The sequence below is a fragment of the Schistocerca piceifrons genome, unplaced genomic scaffold (assembly GCF_021461385.2).
Source record: "Schistocerca piceifrons isolate TAMUIC-IGC-003096 unplaced genomic scaffold, iqSchPice1.1 HiC_scaffold_994, whole genome shotgun sequence".
Lineage (NCBI taxonomy): Eukaryota > Metazoa > Arthropoda > Insecta > Orthoptera > Acrididae > Schistocerca > Schistocerca piceifrons.
This window is the reverse complement of record NW_025729271.1, coordinates 25,001-32,500: the sequence shown is the minus strand read 5'-3', so window position 1 is coordinate 32,500 and position 7,500 is coordinate 25,001. Positions and strand designations below refer to the sequence as shown.

Sequence of the window (7,500 nt, the reverse complement as noted above, 5' to 3'; positions counted from 1 at the left end):
TATGCGACGCCAAGCCGATTAAGACAGCGATGGCGCCACAGTGCCCGCCTTTCGACGCCACCCACAAAGCCTGCAGCCTCTGTCGACCATAGCACCACCCAATCTCCAGTGGCTCTGCCGCACGAAGCCGTGGACCGGCAATGACTCCACCCGCACCCGTTCGTGCACCACCCCAACCGCCACACGCGCACCTCCAGCGGATGAACGGCGGAAGTTTCCCGCACTCGTAAAGTGCAATCCACCCCTATAACTTGCGTTTCATGAAGAGTTATTTCCAATATGCGACATTCCCGCTGTCCCTATACATGAGCCGCGACCTGTACCACTTACGAGCGAGAGACGCGATCGCGTTGCTCACTGTACGGCGTCCGATACCGAGCCATCAGCATGTCGGGTCCCCATGCGCGTTGCACTCGCACTCGCAGTCGCAAAAACGTGGGGCAAATATATTACGCGGAAGAGCTATAACAGACCGAGCCCCACTGCATGGGGGGAGTCTTTGTCACTAATGTACACAGATGGAACATTTTGGACTGGAACCAGATTACCCGTACACACGGCGCTGATTAGTAATCAATGCAGAGCCATCAAACTACAGCAAATATACACAACTGTCCGTATACATGCTGAAAGAGTCTGCCCACAATGGGAAACCACACGTCAGCCAGACACTCTGATCACGCACCACTCTCTGCTTCTAACAGGCGCACATACAATATGTAAGCACCAGCATGGAACAACATCCAGTGCATCTTCTCCGCCACATTACACAATCCACACTATCACAACCAGACCAGGAGGTCCATGCGGAAAATACAATATCCCAGCCTTTCGACATCCACCATTGCGCAGACCAGGCACCAACACCCACACATGTCCTATACAACGGTGCACCCAACATCACAATAGTACCTCCTGTCACAGCGCACAAACAATGACATGAGTCAAAGACACAGGTCTCACACAAGCATAGAATTGGAGCGCCGCCTCTAATAAGCCAAAGGTGCATCCTGACGTGACAAATCTGATCATGTCACAAGCATTCACTTACTATAATCACTATCAACGAACCTGCCGCCCCCGCCCCCCCCCCCCCCCCCTACACCTTTCCTTACAACAACGTGTAACCTAACCTAACCTAACCTAACCTATGTTGTACCTTAACCTAACCTATGTTGTACCTTAACCTAACCTATGTTGTACCTTAACCTAACCTATGTTGTACCTTAACCTAACCTATGTTGTACCTTAACCTAACCTATGTTGTACCTTAACCTAACCTATGTTGTACCTTAACCTAACCTATGTTGTACCTTAACCTAACCTATGTTGTACCTTAACCTAACCTATGTTGTACCTTAACCTAACCTATGTTGTACCTTAACCTAACCTATGTTGTACCTTAACCTAACCTATGTTGTACCTTAACCTAACCTATGTTGTACCTTAACCTAACCCATGTTGTACCTTAACCTAACCCATGTTGTACCTTAACCTAACCCATGTTGTACCTTAACCTAACCCATGTTGTACCTTAACCTAACCCATGTTGTACCTTAACCTAACCCATGTTGTACCTTAACCTAACCCATGTTGTACCTTAACCTAACCCATGTTGTACCTTAACCTAACCCATGTTGTACCTTAACCTAACCCATGTTGTACCTTAACCTAACCCATGTTGTGCCTTAACCTAACCCATGTTGTGCCTTAACCTAACCCATGTTGTGCCTTAACCTAACCCATGTTGTGCCTTAACCTAACCCATGTTGTGCCTTAACCTAACCCATGTTGTGCCTTAACCTAACCCACGTTGTGCCTTAACCTAACCCACGTTGTGCCTTAACCTAACCCACGTTGTGCCTTAACCTAACCCCATGTTGTGCCTTAACCTAACCCATGTTGTGCCTTAACCTAACCCATGTTGTGCCTTAACCTAACCCATGTTGTGCCTTAACCTAACCCATGTTGTGCCTTAACCTAACCCATGTTGTGCCTTAACCTAACCCATGTTGTGCCTTAACCTAACCCACGTTGTGCCTTAACCTAACCCACGTTGTGCCTTAACCTAACCCACGTTGTGCTTAACCTAACCCATGTTGTGCCTTAACCTAACCCATGTTGTGCCTTAACCTAACCCATGTTGTGCCTTAACCTAACCCACGTTGTGCCTTAACCTAACCCACGTTGTGCCTTAACCTAACCCACGTTGTGCCTTAACCTAACCCACGTTGTGCCTTAACCTAACCCCACGTTGTGCCTTAACCTAACCCACGTTGTGCCTTAACCTAACCCACGTTGTCCCCTAAAGTAACCCACGTTGTCCCCTAACGTAACCCACGTTGTCCCCTAACGTAACCCATGTTGTCGCCTAAACCTGCTCTGTAATTGTTATACGACTCGTTCAATTAGTGTAGTGTTGCCCACCCGCAACCCTCGCAATATAGTTCGCTACTCGCTACTCGCACTGCCCGCTCCCCTGTGTATCGCTTCATGTTAAACACCTTGCAAGTCTTGCTGACTTTGACTTTCCACATGCTCCTGCTGTACACTGTAATGTGGATGGCAGCAGGACGTACATGCCGCCCCTCCCCACGTCCCCACCTTGCCCCCCTGCCTTCGCAAGCTGGTTGGTGAGAAGTTTGCATGTTCAATGCCCTTCGCATGCGACGTACTCAGGCTACGTTGTGGTGCGGCCTGTGTCAACCGTCCGCTAATGTCGTACGCGTAAACCACAATCTGTACTGCACATTCGTCCTTATGTACCGAATGATACATCGTGGCACATGTGTGACCGTACAACGACTGCGCCCAAAAACGGCGGACCATACAGTGCAAATATTGTGCACGCAGCTACGTGTCGTCTCCCTATGAGAGCTGGATTGCAGTGTGGTACGCCATAGAGACGTGTGGGAGGAACGGACGCCGTGGATGGCGATCAGCATGAGCTGTCTGTTGATGTATTCGGACCTAGTCGTCTCTCCTCACACACCGTGATGGCATGGTGCACCGCGTTCCATATCTGCGACATGCTACAGAGGCCGGTTGACAGTCGTTCGAGCAATGGACATCGCATACGTACGGGGGCCACCTTCCACGTATTGTCTAGGCGTGCACATTTTGTTGCGTGTATGTGGGCAGACGTAGTGTGGCGTGACACCTGACACAGGCATGCAATAATCGTTGAAGTTGCAAATGGCGATGGACGCCTGCGTTTTCTGGTGAAGTTACGCAAATGAACAAATGGTAACCTGTTGTGGTGCGGTTGTTCTCGCTAGGGGTGAATCGGTGATGGCGACGATAGGTTGAGGTACGAACCGGTTGTTCCAGCGATACCCACCATGCCGACGAAACTGAACGGCATCTGGGTGTGAAGCGATACGCGGCGGTGGCTGGGTGGGACCGTCCCCGGCCGGTGAGGGGGCGCCTCCCGGCGTGCTGGCCGCGCGGTGCGTGGGCGCACGCGCTACAGCCGGCTGGTGGGGGCGGCCAGTGGCAGGCGCGCCGGCCGACGGACGCGGCAGGCGTCGCAGCTGCGCGCCGGCGCACCCTGCGCGCCGGCGCCGTGCGGCCAAAGTAGGTCCTCGCGGGCCCGGTGCGAAGCGCGGTGGACATCTTCAGTGTGCTGGTCCGATTGAGGACTGTGTGCGTTGAGGATGCGCCGCCGCCCGGCGCTCGGCGCCGCGACGCCGTCTGCTGCTCGGTCGCCCCAGCGGTTCTCGCTGGTGGTTTGTATCGCAGCTGTGCGGATGTGTTGGCGCGTGCGCTGTGCTGGGAGAGTTCGCTTCGGCACCCAAGTGGGGCTTTTGTCCTTCTGTGGCGCTGGCGTTGGAGCTGCGGTCACCGTAGGTGGCGCGTGTTGTCTCCCGCCGGCAATGCCACGACAGCACGCTCCCGGGCCTCTGTCGGCAGCGGCAAGCTCAGTTGGGAGCACGGGTGGTCGCACCGAAAGCGTCTACTCGCCTAACTCCGGGCGATTGCGCCTCTCTCGAACCCGACCAAGTACTTGGGACGGCGCTGCGCGCCGCCGGGACCTGAGAGGGTTTCGAGGTGTATTGTGCAGGGGAGCTCAGCCTCCTCCTGTTTGCAGAATGATTGAGCGGACGCTTGCGTGTTCGCGCGGGCCCCCGGGACACACTCCCGGGCGGCCGGCTGCTCAGCTCTAGTTGACGCAGCTCCCTGGTTGATCCTGCCAGTAGTCATATGCTTGTCTCAAAGATTAAGCCATGCATGTCTCAGTACAAGCCGCATTAAGGTGAAACCGCGAATGGCTCATTAATCAGTTATGGTTCCTTAGATCGTACCCACGTTACTTGGATAACTGTGGTAATTCTAGAGCTAATACATGCAAACAGAGTCCCGACCAGAGATGGAAGGGACGCTTTTATTAGATCAAAACCAATCGGTCGGCTCGTCCGGTCCGTTTGCCTTGGTGACTCTGAATAACTTTGGGCTGATCGCACGGTCCTCGTACCGGCGACGCATCTTTCAAATGTCTGCCTTATCAACTGTCGATGGTAGGTTCTGCGCCTACCATGGTTGTAACGGGTAACGGGGAATCAGGGTTCGATTCCGGAGAGGGAGCCTGAGAAACGGCTACCACATCCAAGGAAGGCAGCAGGCGCGCAAATTACCCACTCCCGGCACGGGGAGGTAGTGACGAAAAATAACGATACGGGACTCATCCGAGGCCCCGTAATCGGAATGAGTACACTTTAAATCCTTTAACGAGTATCTATTGGAGGGCAAGTCTGGTGCCAGCAGCCGCGGTAATTCCAGCTCCAATAGCGTATATTAAAGTTGTTGCGGTTAAAAGCTCGTAGTTGGATTTGTGTCCCACGCTGTTGGTTCACCGCCCGTCGGTGTTTAACTGGCATGTATCGTGGGACGTCCTGCCGGTGGGGCGAGCCGAAGGCGTGCGACCGCCTCGTGCGTGCTCGTGCGTCCCGAGGCGGACCCCGTTGAAATCCTACCAGGGTGCTCTTTATTGAGTGTCTCGGTGGGCCGGCACGTTTACTTTGAACAAATTAGAGTGCTTAAAGCAGGCAAGCCCGCCTGAATACTGTGTGCATGGAATAATGGAATAGGACCTCGGTTCTATTTTGTTGGTTTTCGGAACCCGAGGTAATGATTAATAGGGACAGGCGGGGGCATTCGTATTGCGACGTTAGAGGTGAAATTCTTGGATCGTCGCAAGACGAACAGAAGCGAAAGCATTTGCCAAGTATGTTTTCATTAATCAAGAACGAAAGTTAGAGGTTCGAAGGCGATCAGATACCGCCCTAGTTCTAACCATAAACGATGCCAGCCAGCGATCCGCCGCAGTTCCTCCGATGACTCGGCGGGCAGCCTCCGGAAACCAAAGCTTTTGGGTCCGGGGGAAGTATGGTTGCAAAGCTGAAACTTAAAGGAATTGACGGAAGGGCACCACCAGGAGTGGAGCCTGCGGCTTAATTTGACTCAACACGGGAAACCCTCACCAGGCCCGGACACCGGAAGGATTGACAGATTGATAGCTCTTTCTTGATTCGGTGGGTGGTGGTGCATGGCCGTTCTTAGTTGGTGGAGCGATTTGTCTGGTTAATTCCGATAACGAACGAGACTCTAGCCTGCTAACTAGTCGCGTGACATCCTTCGTGCTGTCAGCGATTACTTTTCTTCTTAGAGGGACAGGCGGCTTCTAGCCGCACGAGATTGAGCAATAACAGGTCTGTGATGCCCTTAGATGTTCTGGGCCGCACGCGCGCTACACTGAAGGAATCAGCGTGTCTTCCTAGGCCGAAAGGTCGGGGTAACCCGCTGAACCTCCTTCGTGCTAGGGATTGGGGCTTGCAATTGTTCCCCATGAACGAGGAATTCCCAGTAAGCGCGAGTCATAAGCTCGCGTTGATTACGTCCCTGCCCTTTGTACACACCGCCCGTCGCTACTACCGATTGAATGATTTAGTGAGGTCTTCGGACTGGTACGCGGCATTGACTCTGTCGTTGCCGATGCTACCGGAAAGATGACCAAACTTGATCATTTAGAGGAAGTAAAAAGTCGTAACAAGGTTTCCGTAGGTGAACCTGCGGAAGGATCATTACCGACTAGACTGCATGTCTTTCGATGTGCGTGTCGTGTCGCGCAACACGCTACCTGTACGGCTCGCCGTAGCCGTGCGCCGCGTGCGGAACCACGCGTGCCTCTCAAAACTAGCGGCAATGTTGTGTGGTACGAGCGCTGAAGCGCTGGAGCGGCTGGCCTGCGGCACCTGGCGCCTGGCGCCGGTTTTGAATGACTTTCGCCCGAGTGCCTGTCCGCTCCGGTGTGGAGCCGTACGACGCCCGTCGGCCGTGAGGCCGTTGGACACAGAACGCTGGAACAGGGGCCGCCACACGCCTCACTCCCGCCTATGCGACCGTCTCGAAAGAGACGGCGGAAACTGAGAAAAGATCACCCAGGACGGTGGATCACTCGGCTCGTGGGTCGATGAAGAACGCAGCAAATTGCGCGTCGACATGTGAACTGCAGGACACATGAACATCGACGTTTCGAACGCACATTGCGGTCCATGGATTCCGTTCCCGGGCCACGTCTGGCTGAGGGTCGGCTACGTATACTGAAGCGCGCGGCGTTTGCCCCGCTTCGCAGACCTGGGAGTGTCGCGGCCGCCTGTGGGGCCGGCCGCGTCTCCTCAAACGTGCGATGCGCGCCCGTCGCCTGGCGGTTCGCATACCGGTACTTTCTCGGTAGCGTGCACAGCCGGCTGGCGGTGTGGCGTGCGACACCTCGTACAACGACCTCAGAGCAGGCGAGACTACCCGCTGAATTTAAGCATATTACTAAGCGGAGGAAAAGAAACTAACAAGGATTCCCCCAGTAGCGGCGAGCGAACAGGGAAGAGTCCAGCACCGAACCCCGCAGGCTGCCGCCTGTCGTGGCATGTGGTGTTTGGGAGGGTCCACTACCCCGACGCCTCGCGCCGAGCCCAAGTCCAACTTGAATGAGGCCACGGCCCGTAGAGGGTGCCAGGCCCGTAGCGGCCGGTGCGAGCGTCGGCGGGACCTCTCCTTCGAGTCGGGTTGCTTGAGAGTGCAGCTCCAAGTGGGTGGTAAACTCCATCTGAGACTAAATATGACCACGAGACCGATAGCGAACAAGTACCGTGAGGGAAAGTTGAAAAGAACTTTGAAGAGAGAGTTCAAAAGTACGTGAAACCGTTCTGGGGTAAACGTGAGAAGTCCGAAAGGTCGAACGGGTGAGATTCACGCCCATCCGGCCACTGGCCTCCGCCCTCGGCAGATGGGGCCGGCCGCCCGCGCGGAGCAATCCGCGGCGGGGTCGTGTCCGGTTGCCTTTCCACTCGCCGCGGGGTGGGGCCGTTCCGGTGTGCGGTGGGCCGCACTTCTCCCCTAGTAGGACGTCGCGACCCGCTGGGTGCCGGCCTACGGCCCGGGTGCGCAGCCTGTCCTTCCGCGGGCCTCGGTTCGCGTCTGTTGGGCAGAGCCCCGGTGTCCTGG

At 55.0% G+C, this 7,500-nt stretch overlaps 2 non-coding genes and 1 pseudogene across 2 annotated transcripts; all 3 read left to right on the top strand.

The window, feature by feature from the left end:
- Window positions 1-4,176: 4,176 nt before the first annotated feature.
- On the top strand, window positions 4,177-6,083 carry LOC124774859. Its single transcript, XR_007015560.1, has one exon. It is a non-coding gene; the product is annotated as a small subunit ribosomal RNA (ribosomal RNA).
- Window positions 6,084-6,434: 351 nt separating this feature from the next.
- On the top strand, window positions 6,435-6,589 carry LOC124774865. Its single transcript, XR_007015562.1, has one exon. It is a non-coding gene; the product is annotated as a 5.8S ribosomal RNA (ribosomal RNA).
- A 188-nt stretch (window positions 6,590-6,777) lies between these two features.
- The window catches only part of LOC124774862, a 4,213-nt pseudogene continuing 3,490 nt past the window's right edge, over window positions 6,778-7,500 (top strand).